The 13,481-nt window shown below is 42.2% G+C and overlaps 1 pseudogene; it reads right to left on the bottom strand.

Moving 5' to 3' along the window:
- Window positions 1–4,406: 4,406 nt before the first annotated feature.
- LOC109118412 lies at window positions 4,407–8,709 on the bottom strand (annotated as a pseudogene).
- Between the last annotated feature and the right edge of the window lie 4,772 nt (window positions 8,710–13,481).

The raw sequence follows: 13,481 nt of genomic DNA, 5'->3' as shown, positions 1-13,481 counted from the left end.
CTGACCGAATGGACTGACCAAAGCTGCTGAAATTGTGAGCCAAACCCTTTCCTCCTTTTAAGGTATTTATCTCCAGTATTTGCTACAGCAACAGGAAGCTGACTAACATACCACTCCAGACTCCAGAGTGAATGAGAGCCTGGGGGTGGTGATACTAAAGGAATGTGCACTTAAAAAAAAAAAAAAAATCTCAGTTGGGGGTGGTGGCGCACGCCTGCAATCTCAGCACCAGGGAGGCTGAGGCAGGAGGGTCACCACGAGTTCCTGGGCTACATCTTGAGTTCAAGTCCAGCCTGAATTACTGAGTGAGACTCTCTCTCAAAACAAAAGTCTCTAACGCGCAGCCAGAGTTGGGGGCCACGGCTCCAGGTGGTGTTGTGGGCTCTGTGGTGTGGCAGGATCCCTTATGAAAATATGCTGTGCCCTACTTCCAGAGGTGGGGCTCAGGGGTCCAGGCTGTTTCAGCTGTGCTGATGCAGTGTTTACAAGAACATCCTGATCGAGGTGACTCCCTAGCTCAGGGCTTCACCTTTCAGAGAACAACTTGGGTGCTTGTCAAGAACGCAGCTTCCAGGGTCCTCTCTAAATCTACGAGTTAGATGCCAAGAGTGGGCATGAGGAGGAGTGGAAATTGACAGTTGCTCCAGGCCTGGCGGTGTAGGCCCCGCTCTGGGAAGGCTGAGGAGGGTGGGAGCATCGTTCAAGACCAGCTTGGACGACAGAGCAAGACCTCAGCTGAGACGCATACACGAAAGGGGAAGACAAAACCAAACCCCCACAAAAGTGCTCCAGGTGATTCTTAGGGTTAGGGAACTGTTACCCTGGCTTAATGTTTCTCACGCGGAGGAACCCAGACAAGCAACATCTGTGCCGCTTGTTTTGTCGGAAGATTCTTAGGCCTCAACCTGGAGCCCTGAATCAGAAAGTCTGGGTGGGGCCTGGCCCACAGTCTTCCCCTAAGAAGTCCCACAGTGGCATCGATGCCAGTTCCCGCCTGAGAACAGGGCGCTGGCACCCCGCTGCTCAGAGCCTGGGCCTGGCACTTCTGTGGTTGGCACCACCTGGGGCCTTGTTAAAAATGCATTGGCTCAGAAAGGGGGAAAATAGAGAGCCTCACGAGCCCCATCCCAGACCTGAAGAGTTAGACTTTCCGGTTTCAAAAGACCCCTGGTGATTCCTAGGCACATTAGCGTTTGAGAAACCAGGACTATAAACCCATATAAATATCACTTTGCTGTGGAAATAGAAAAACATAAGCTCCATTAATGAGAAACAAAACCCAGAATCAGTAATGTATCTCCCTGTAGGAATAGAAGTGGCTTTAATTATACAGAAACTATGAAGCAAATGACTTGGAACTATACTACTGAAATAAATTCCAGCATTGTGTTATTAATTAAGCTGAAGTGAAGGAATCAAGTAAAATTAAATGTAAAGTTCTTTTAAGCACAGATCTGTGTTAACTTTCTCTCTCCATAGCGTTTCCTAATTCAATAAAGAGGCTGTCACATTATTTTACTCCCGAGCCTGGCTTTAACTTCTTTAAGATAGAAATTTGAAAAACAAAGTCCTTTGAAATAGAAATACTGTATACACATACACAGATATGTATTAGGTTAGTCAGAGTACTGCAGGGAAACAGAAACAATAGCATATTTGATCTCTGCAGAGAGGGAAAGGAGAAGTATTTTAAGGAACTCGTTCACCAAATAGTGGGGGCTGGCAGGTCCAAAATACACAGGGCAGGGCAGCTGGCTGGACATTCCAGCGGGAGCTGGTGTTGCAGTCTCAGTCTGAAAGCAGAATTTCTTCCTCCTTGGGGGACTCAATCTTTGCTGTTTGAGCCTTGAACTACGTAGATAAGACCCACTAATGTTGCAGAAGGGAATCTGCCCTGATTCTGTCTCCTTATTTAAAAGTTCATAATTTTTGGGCTGGGCACACGGCTCTACTGTAGCATGCACATGGCCCCAGGTTCGATTCCCAGTACTACAAAAATAAAGGAAGCAAGTAACTTCTAAAAAAATATCTTCCCCATAGAAGCAGCCAGACTGATGTTTGACCAGAACGTTGAGCACCATAATTGAGCCCAACTGACACAAAGAATTAATAATCTATACTTACACGTATATTGTAAACATTTGATTTGTATTGCACATATATTTCTGAAAATTGAAAAAAGTCAAAATACAGCTATTTTCAGACCTATGATAATTCATAAAATGTGTCTGTTGTTACTCATTTGAAATGCAGTTGAACTCTTTGGCTTTTCCTTCTGTTTTCCTCTTTTTCCACCTTACATTAAGTTTTGTGTTCAGACAATATAAAATCTCATTTTGACCTATGGCAGCGGTGGGGAACTTATACTACCCATGTTATTGTTTCTCTTTTAAAACAAAAGATGTTACTGTAAACTAAAACCTCCGTATTTAGGTTTAAGTACAGTGTTGGTACTTTGAAATAAATAAGTGGGTTTTGGTTTGTAGTTTGGCACTCCGCCTCCAAAAGGTTCGCCATCCCTGACCTGTGGTGGTCCAAGTAACTGTCACAATCGCTCGTATTCTGTTGTGATGGTTAATAATGAATCTGAATTAAATAATTTCTGATAATTGTGACTTAAAATGCATGGTATGTCTACATTTATTTTAAGTATTGCTCCCTGGGGTTTAAGGAAGCTTGGCCTCAAGCCACACATGAAGGCTAGGAACACTCCAAAGTCCTCCCTTCAGTTCCAGCCAGCCCTCTTCACAGCCTGGTCTGCCTCAGCTTCTGTGCTGCTGAGTGTGGTCCCTGCTATATGGAATGAGAAATTCAGGCCAGGTGAGAGCAACGGGACAGTTGTCTTGAGGATCGACTCGCACAGATTTGAGGCCTTTTAGTGCATGACGAATGATATCTGCTAGATGGCATGGAAGTCACTTTTAGATTAGGCTGTGTAAATACTGTGGTTTCATTGGGCCCAAAGAGAGAGGAAAGACAAGCATTTTATGAGGATGTCTAAGTGTGGTTGCTCGTAGCTCCCTGGATTTTGCTTTGGTTTGTCTGGATGCTGTGCTCGTGAGTCACTTTCGGCCACCATAAAGGTGTGCCAGCTACCATTAAGTTATGCAAAACACTGGAAATGTCAGCGATCGGAGAGATGCACCGGGCTGCTGTTTGTGTGAGTGAGTGATGGCAGCAGGCGACACTCAGCAGGGGCAGAAACTCAACTAGATCTGATTTACCTTTTGTGAGAGAAGATATTTTACTGCAAAAGTGAGAAAAGCTCCCTTAGTATGGGAGCAGGTTGGTAGTAGGAGGAAAAGGTTTTCTTTCTTTTTTGGAGGGATAAATAAGTTTTATTTGTAAATTTAGTCAACATACATAATCAACCTAAAAACTTCAATAGGATGAATTCAAAAACCACTTGGAAGACTGGCTCTATAAAAGGGATTTTCCCCAAGACTGTAACCAGATGTGACCTAACCCAAGCCCATCTTAACCAGAGGAGGTCCGATAGGCTGGAGCAGTGTGTCCCGCCCCCACAGCAAATTCACACTGACTCCACAAGGAAAAGAACGAAACTTGGTATTGTTTCCTCTTAGCTCAGAAAAAACCTAATTATGAGACCAGCCACAACACAATGAGAAGCTGCACTAGCTAGAGTATTAGTAACAGATGATGCTGGTGTGAATAACTTGTTATTCTAGAGCCCTTATAAACAAAATTCCCCAGTTAGTGTTTGCAGTATCAGCTAGAGGGTTAGTTAATGTGGTAGAGTGAGGACTTATGCAAGGTATACACATAGCATTTCACTACTACATAGAAAACAAGTGCAGTCTAGTTAGAAAGCCATCCGGACTCTAAATTACACACACCTTAATGACAAGACTCCCCATCTCTTGTGAATGCAAAGCATTTAATTTTAAAATGTTGACACTACAATATATGAAATAGCTGTTATAAATGCACATAGTTATGCTATAGCTGCCAGGTATACTTTTTTTAAAAGGAATCTACACTGTGGTTGACTCGTATCTTCACCCTTGAAGAAGCCCACATTCCATCACAGTGATCGATGTATGGGAGACTTCACAGCCCCAATTGTTAGACACGCGGGTCAAGTCATAACCGGATTTATTGCAAAAGGACCCTGTACACACTTATCAATTCTAGTACCTTAATAACTACCCAACAACTCATTAATGAACAGAAACATGCATCATGAGAAGCGAGACATATCACCCATCCCTTCTGCATATTAGCAACTTGTCACTCCTGAGAAACTGTGCTCACATCACTGAAGTCTGAACAGTCACCTTTCGCATTCATCCTGAAAGATGGAATGACTTAAGTACAAATACAACACATTATAAACAATTTCTTACCAAAAAAGGTCACAAATTAAAAGTATTTTACAGAATTTACTACACAACACCATAAAAATTGCCTTCACTTAAGCTCGCTTTCTGTATCCGACCGCCCAACTGGGTATCTTTGGGCATGACGGTGACTCTCAGCGTGGATGGCACACTGATGAGTATCTTCAAATAAGCCCATCATGTATGCCTCACTAGTCTCCTGAGGGGCACCAATGGCTGTACCGTGAAACCTCAAGTCGGTTTTGAAATCCTGAGCAATCTCTCTCACCAACCGCTGGAAAGGCAGCTTCCCCATGAGAAGCGCGATCAGTTTCTGGTAATGACGAATCTCGAAGCGCCCCGGTACCTGGCCTGTAGCTATGAGGTTTCTTCACCCTGCCGGTAGAGGGAGCGCTTTTCCTAGCAGCTTTAGTGGCCAGCTGTTTTTGGGGGGCTTTCCCACCAATGGACTTACGAGCAGTCTGCTTGGTTAGGGCCTACCGACCGCCGAAGTCTTAGGCCGATTCTCAGACCACCGCGCGTGCGTAAAGAGCTGCATTCGCTGCAGGCAAAAACAATATCCCAAGGACTGACTAAGCCACTGTGCTGAGAAGGTTGTTTTCTAATTGATGGTCTGTAAGGAATCTTCCAGAACGGTGCTGCTCCTATGATGCACAGCGAATATGTCATTGCCCTGTTCAGGTTGGAGATAATGGAAACTCGAAGGACAATGCAGGGAGGTAAAGGAGAGGAAGTTTTTCTCTCTCTTCTTCTTTTTTTCTTTTTTTGTACAGGGATAGAACTTGGGTCCTTGCGCTTGCAAAGCAGGTGCCTGAACCACTGAGCTAAATCCCCGGCCAGGAAGTTTTTTTTTAAAGGGCAAAGAAGTAAAGAGAATAGGGAAAAGAGAAGTTCATGGTTGACTCTAGGTAGACAGCAAGTCTTTGATGGTTTCAGGAAATAGAAACCAACTACAGATAACTTAAGCACTGGGAAGATATGGGTAGGCTCATGATTTAAAATGCTTCGGAAGAATGCAGTTATGTTTTTTTGTGGCACAAGTGATGCTGCATTGTTTTCAGTGTCTTCTATCCCGTAGCACATGATTTTCGTTTGTTCCACTTAATGTACTATTAACTTGATTGCTTTATTTTTGAGGTGGTATCTGCCAGGCTTCTTTACGATAAATGTATCTTTAAGAAATATTTGTAGCTCATCATTATTTACTTAGTATTTTGTGGAGAGTTGCTTTGAAACTATATAAATATCTGATAGAATTTGGATGGATATCAGCTGTATCAAATAGCCTCATTGCGCCTGGGCCCTTTGAATACACAGAGCTAGGGAGCACACACACACAGCATACGCATTTGGTTCCATCTGTCCACCAGCCTTCTACCCATCTTCTATCTATCAAAAACCATACAGCCACACTGATACTCACAACGTCCGGGCTTCAGGCTGGTCTCTCAGTGTACTCACTTACCACTTGCTCCATCTTCCTCTCTGTCCCTGACCTCCCATTACCTTGCTGCCTCCTCCCCACATGGATGTCCCCGGGTCCCCTTAGCCCTCCAGCCCACCCTGCTACCTCCAATCTCCTGGGTGAACCCCACCCTCACACTGTTTGGGCTGAAACCCCCCTAGAAGCTGTCCTTTCCATTCTTGTCAGGTGTACGATTTGCTGGGAAATTCCTCTACGTAGACAGGGTTTCTTTGAAGGGGAAAAGGTTTTGGAGAGGTCTGCTCCCAAGGCCTCCGGAGATCATGATGAAAGATGTGTGAAGAGTGGGACTGCACTGCACTGTGGACTGCTTTGCAGACAAGGACCACCAAGAGCCAGGACAGCGGAGCATCCCAGGCATTTCCATGTAGATGGCCTCCTGGGGATGCTTCTGTCCTTAAGGAAAACAAGGCCTACATTCACTTGTTGTTCACGCAGTGCTTCTAGAAGCTTTGGTTTCCTCTGCATGAACACAGTCCTCCAAAAAAAGTTCCGCTCCTTAGAGGCATGTCTTTTCTTAAATTCTTACACTTGTTCCAGTGGGCAGTTTGCATCTCCCTCCCCGCTGAGCCTTTATGGCAGTGACGACGCACCTATGGCACACATTCCACAGTGGGCTGTTTGTGTTGGAAGCTCTAAAAGGTTCGCTGTTGCTGCTTTGTGGGAAGCTGCTGGGGAGAGCCCTCTGTCAGCCTCCATGTGCTGGGGGAGAGAAAGTCAATATAGGAGGGCCCTGGAGGGAACCCTGGCAAGCCTTCCCCCGAGACCTCCAGATGGTTTCTGCGACTTCCCTGAGCTCCCAGAGGGAGGGAAGCACAGTAGGGCTGGCAGCTTCTTTCCCGATGCCCAAGGCTGATGAACCTCCTTCATCGTATTCTCCATTCTAACTGCAGACCGACGTGGCTACCATGAGTCTCGGCGGAATGGAGAAACCATGTAAGAAGTAACAAAAGCAAATCTTTGGAGGAGAAAAATAGTTGAGGGGCAAGAATGGAACAGAAACATTTGAAGAGCAGCCTCAGATTTAGAAGATGTCTCTTGATAGAACTTAAGGATGCACAGGGAAACCTTGCTGCTCAAAGGATGCAGATCATTTTTTGAATCTATGTAGCTGTCAAAAAAAAAAAAAATCGTCACAGAACACCTTGTTGCAATTCAGGAAAAAAGGGTAGAGGGAAACAGGATAGATCCTCACAGAACAGAGGACAGAGAAATTTGGGCCCAGGCAGGCAGGCTAAGATTGCTGCCCACTCCAGGGAGACACAGGAAGGAAGAGCAGATGAGCAGGGAATTGTCTGAAAAATAAATGCAAGGCTGGGCATGGTGGCGCATGCCTGTAATCCCAGCATTTGGGAGGCTGAGACAGGAGGATCACTGTGAGTTCAAGAACAGCCTGGGCTACATAGTGAGTTCCAGGTCAGTCTCACTACATAGTGAGACCCTGTCTCAAAAAAACAAAAAACAAAACAAAACAAACAAAGAAATAAACAAATGCAGGGAGGAAATTTAAATTGCTGGACTGAAGCTCATTAGTTTATAGCCTGCATGAAAGACATTTATAGGAAATGACTGTTAGGGAGCCGGAAACTAGAATTTTACCTATTTAGTTTTACAGACTTTGTTGTTAATATTTTTACTGAAAATGTACATAGACATTGTAAAAATTTTAATTACAGATTCCCATTACAATCCATTAATGACAGTTCCCAAACCTTCAAACTCTGAAAACTTTTTTGTTTTTCTTTAAGAAGAAAACATTAAAGCACACAGGGTAACATACAGGTTGTTTGTACTGTGGAAGGGATATTCTAGAGTAGTAACGCAGTCAAAGGGGTGAAAAAAGAGGCTGAACACTGAAGAACCAGAGAGCGTGGATGGGAACTGCACAAGTACTCACATTAGCTGTCCTGAATTGACACGAAGAAATATTAACGTGTCTGATTGTGGGCAGCCTTGGGCTCTCTTTTTAGGAATAGCCTCTGGTCATTTCAAGGCCCTTCAGGTTTCCTTCCTGGCCTTCATGTTTGTCCTACAGCAGGTGTTTCCAATATACCAGAATTGTGCCTCGAGATGAGCTGTAAATGAACAAGTCCTTTGTGGAACATTGCAAAGGAGAACAAGGATAATTTGCCACACTCTGGTTCCTTCTTCACTTGCCTTCTTTTATGGTTCTACTTCTTTAGTCTTTATTTAGCATCCAGAGCAGAACTCCTGAGTGAGAAAAAGAATTCTTTCCTATCCCAAACTTTTCCCGTGCAGAAATAGATCACTTTGTAAATCTGTTATAACTATAACTGTGGCGTCACTTGCCCCATGGGTCCACACTTTCGAGGGTGTTCTTGATACCTAGGAGTTGTGTCACCTGCCTGAACCTCAGGTCGTCTCCGCCTCACTCAACCTTCCTTGTGAGCAGACTGGTGCAGGAGAGTGAAACAGTAGAATATGTAAAATGGGTGCGAAAAAGCTGTACACAGTGTATTGAATGAAAATATAAGTAACACATGTAGCATATTTCTTGGCATTCTGTTAAGACCATAACTGCACCACCATCGTGGCATCACGATGATCATCATTGTTCCAATGCAGGAATCTCCAGACAAGTCTTGTCTCTTTCCGGTGTTTATTCCCCTCTCTCGGGATTCTGAGCTCATCCTAGGTTTCAGATGCTTGTTGCTTGGCCCAGAGGAAATAGCTCCTCCACCCGTTCAGCTGGAAGTCTGTAGCGTGGGCTTAGTCCCAGCCTCTCTGGGTCTCACCTGGCAGTGTCATCCATATGTGTGGTACCTTCCTTCCCCAGAGGCTAATTTTACGCAGCGTGCATTCTGAGGTAGAAAGCTTCTTGGTGTTATCCCGAAGGGTGGCCATATCCTCTCCTCACCGAGCATTACTCCGTTCTCTTGTCTCTTTCTCCAGCGGCCATCTTTGCCCTCCCACAGTAGAAATAGCATTCTGAGAACACACCCACACATTCCAGATTTGGCTGCCTTCTTGACTCTTCCAAGAGAAAGCTGAAAAAATTACACTTTTATTCTCCTGGGATAATTTATATAACCTATGAATTTAGCCTTTTTCCCATATGGAGCTTATATATTGTAGTTTTCATTATTATATTAACCAATGTTTATTGCAGATTATGTGTGTGTGTGTGTGTGTGTATTATAAATGAAAAGAGGAAAATTCTCAACATGTGTTGCTATGACTAGTTTTCATTATTATATTAACCAATGTTTATTGCAGATTATGTGTGTGTGTGTGTGTGTGTGTGTGTATTATAAATGAAAAGAGGAAAATTCTCAACATGTGTTGCTATGTTAGCATTTTAATGTGTGGACCTCCATATTTTCTCATATAGTCTAGTTATTCAAATGGGGTACCACTTTGAACGTGAATTTTAAAATTTTAATTGAACATATTTTGAAAAACCTTGCATGTTAATAAGTCTGATAGAATTCTAACACTGAGGTTCAATAAGAAGTAGGTAGATATGATTAATAGCAAATTGCCTCACTGTTGATTTGGAAGTGGCTTCACAGAATCCCCAAACAGACAAACATCGCTATAGCAGAGAGGGCATTTGAATGAATTAGAGTTTATATCATACTCTGTGATTGTGTTCTCACTTACTGTCTTGTTTTTGTCAGCCACTGCCCAATAGGATATAAGCACAACATCCAGCACATAGTAGTAGATCTACAATACTAATTTTGGGTTTTTTTCCCTATCTTTTTATTTATTTTTTGCAAACAATTTTAGGGGCAGGGTGTTAAACTGAAATTTCACAAGATTGATGTTATTGCTTAAAGTGCTTGAATTAGTTACATTAAAAAACTAAGGTCCAGATTATTTTAAATAAAAACTACAAGTCTTTTTTAGCAACAAAATCAAGTGAATGCCACACAAATACAGTACCCATTTTTGTTCTACAGAAATGGGAGCCAAAATATATTGATGAAATACTGGAAAACAGAAATTTAGGCAGAAAGTAGGAAATAATTTTCACTAACACATTCCATTTACGTGGATTAATAACAATAGTGCTGATAAATGCCTTGACCATATAATAGCAAAGGAGGGCAAAACATTTAGTGCACAGTGTTTTTTGGTTTTTTTTTTTTTTTGGTACTGGGGATCGAACTCGGGACCTTGCGCTTGCAAGGCAGGTGGCAGAAACACTGAGCTAAATCCCTGGCCTTGGTGCAGAATATTTTAATACACATGAATATACAAAGTTGATCAGAATACAATGTTTGAAGATAAAATCCATCTGTAATAAAGTTACACTCCAATATCTAAAATAAGCCCTAACTGCCAGTCAGAACATAGTTCCGTATTAGGCATGCCCATAAAATTAAGGATATTCAGGAAAATAAATGCATAGGGACCATTTCTGTCATTTTTTTTCCCATTTCATCTTAAAACAAAAATATACCAAGCCATAAAATCAAGTACCACTGGCTTTCTATTCAAACCTGTAGCTGATAATATTCCTTGCTCTCTTCACGCCAGTCCACTTGGTGTTGCCTTGGAATGGAAGATGGCATCCAGACAAGAGGACTGGATGTCAGCATTTTATAAAAATTTGCTTTTAGACAAAAGACTTTAGCATACTGTACCATAACCTCGAATGAAACTACTAAGTAACCAATAAAGCAAATTTCTTTTTCAAGTGTAAAATACTGTAACTTAAACACCCAGCAGTTAGAGAAATACAGCAGGCCTACTCAGTCCTGCCGGAAAAAGACACAAAACCCTGGCCGTTGGGGGGAGTACTGCTGAGCCTTTGTGCTATCACTGTGACCGTGGAATGGCCTCACATACCCCGTAAGATTCTCTGCTTCATGCTAGGAATGGGGACGGAAAGTAAAAAAGTGTGTGCCTGCTATCGTCTTCATATAAAGAAAATGACTGGGGGAAAATGTAGCTGCCTAGAGATATATTTTTTTTAATCCAAAAGAAAAAGGTAAGAAACTACCAGATAGCTCTTAATTTTTTAAAGTTCATGGAGTATTGATAGGGAAATGTGGTTTGGTCTTTTCTAATCCTCTTGCATCATATAACTATTTGTGCAATGTTTCCCATATTTATTTTTTTATTCAAAAAGTGACCCATTTTTTATTCCAAAAAATCTATGAATACTAAATTTTAACTATTAAAAGCAATTACTTCACTTAAAATCACTGGGGAAAATTCTTTACATATTCAAAAAAGAAAAGAAAAATGCACTGAACTTATGACTTAGCCTTGAATTATTATTCCCAAAGGCCTGCAATTGAAACATTTTTATCTAATTAGCTTTAAGAGTGGATTCAAAGATCATTTTAATAGTTTTTTCTTATCAGTTCCAGATATATTAGGAGACCATCATCATGTTCTTAAACTTTGTAACTTGCTGTCAGATATATGGGTTATATATATAGTGCAAACATTTCCTTATACCAATCACCTTCATTTGGAAAGGGACTTTCCTTTAAGGAATCAAGTCACCTCCTAGGTATCTGACCACAGAATGTTTCATGGAGAGAAAAAAAAAAGAAACTATTATAAAAATGAATTTGCCTCTAATCAAGGCAAGATGAAGTTTCGTCACTTGTATGAAACAATAACATGAGGATCACCCTGTTTTGTCTTCTCCAGTGAAGAGTCAAACATTTCACTTCACGCGTGAACAAATGAAGTGTTGGCATGTTTAAGTCTGGAGCAACAAACAGTTCAAGATACTTAAAAAATAGGAAATCCGGTTTTTACCTAGATAAAGTGCTATCCTCTTCATGGTTTCAAAATGGCCACTAACATTTTCAATTTTAATTCATGTTATGGCAAGACTTTGCATGTTTGTTCGCAGGTGTATCAGGTAACGAACTTAGGTTCACAGCATATTATAGTGCAATGCTAGTTTTTGAAGAATGAATGGATTAGTAGGCTTGTATCCTCAACTTGATGTCACTATAGCCAATGGATTGTGGCAAGACAGTGCACACCACATCTCTTCGTTCTCTGCATTTCTCAGCACCCCTCGCAGAGAGGTTGTAGTCATGTGACAAGCTTGGGCCAATGCACGGTGGAACCAACCTGTGTTACTCCTGGGCTGGGGCCGTGAAGACCTACGATGCTTCGCTCATCTTGTTCTTTCCCTGACTTGGGACCTTGGTGACCCTGTGTTTTAGTGGACATAGTTCCAGGTTAGAAAAAAGATACCCAAACCACATCAGACCTGGTGTGAGAAATAAAGCTTTTATGAATTAAGCCACTAATATTAAAGCTTGCCTTTTTAGGACTTAACTGAAACCCAGTCAAGACTATCTTGACAAATGCAGATATACAATCAGATTTCAAAATCTGGCCTTTGGCCGTGGACTTGAACACATTCAATTGTCATAGGCAGGAGATATGCTATGATTTTAACCTTATGTTTTTATTTGCTTTTTTATGTGTGTGCTGGTGGGAACCAAACCCTAAGCCTCACCCATGCTAGGCAAATGCTGTACTAATGAGCTACATTTCTAGTCCTGTTTTTAAAGCATGCACCCTGATGTGCTTGGCTGAAAACAAAGGATGTCATACCTGAAAATGTTCTGAACATAAACTGGATTACTTCGTACACATCGTGGGTTTGAAATAATTTAGCATGTTATCGAGGTTTCTATTGTAAATTCTAATCCCACCCCACCCGTAGGTTGCTCATAATTTCTGAACAGGAACAATTCTTGCAGCACTATAGTAAGGAACAGATGTTTGCATTCTTGGGGTGTCGTATTTTTAGGCTGACAGCTGCAATGATGACAAGTAGGAAGAGAGCAAGCTACTGGTCTACTAGGGTCAATCCTTTACCTATTTTAGAGGTTCTCAGACTTTCTTGATTCATGGCTATAGTCATTCAGTAATTTGTGTATAGGCCCCAGGTTAAAAATATCTATACAGCACTTTAGGTTGTAACATGTTAGGCTCAAATAACTTGGTAGTGAACAGCGCAGTACCTGACAGGGTTTAGCTTGTTTCCCCCAAAAGCCTGGGCTGGGGTCAGCTCAGTGGTGAATTATTTGCCTAGCATGTGGGAGGCCCTGGGTTTGATCCCTAGTCCTGCAAAATCAATCCATCAACCAGTCAGTCAGTCAATAAATAAAACCTCCTGCAGGGCCCAGCTGATTCACTGTGTGACCCAGGGCCCCCAGCACACAGTTTGGGAACCATCAACCCCTGATTTAGCATTGGTGGAGTTTGAGAAGCCCTTTCTTTTAGGTTCACCAATCTCTAACCTCCTCACAAGCCTGTTTTGTTGTAGAGAAATCTATCTACTTGCAATATATTAGAAGGTGGTGAGTTTAGCCTTCTGTGAACTTTGGAGCCACGTAGGCATTGTTCTGGGGGTTTCGCATTTCACTGAAAGAGGTCACCAGGTTAGATGACGGCAGGCGATGGGCACTGGACAGGAGTGAAGTGGCAGACTAGCTTTCTCTGGTAATTTCAAGCCTGTTTTCTCAGCGTCTAAGTGCCCATTCCTGCGTGGGTTTCTCTGGATAATCCTTGTTTCTTCCTTTAGCTAACCGCACCATGGAGCTTTTACTGATTGACATTCTTCAAGTCTTGGTCCTCAATTTCTGTTACAGATTATGATCAGGTGGCTCCTAAAACTATTTTGT

Source organism: Fukomys damarensis, unplaced genomic scaffold (assembly GCF_012274545.1).
Source record: "Fukomys damarensis isolate Sample0158 unplaced genomic scaffold, DMR_v1.0_HiC HiC_scaffold_5, whole genome shotgun sequence".
Classification (NCBI taxonomy): Eukaryota; Metazoa; Chordata; class Mammalia; order Rodentia; family Bathyergidae; genus Fukomys; species Fukomys damarensis.
This window is presented reverse-complemented; position numbering and strand designations above follow the sequence as displayed.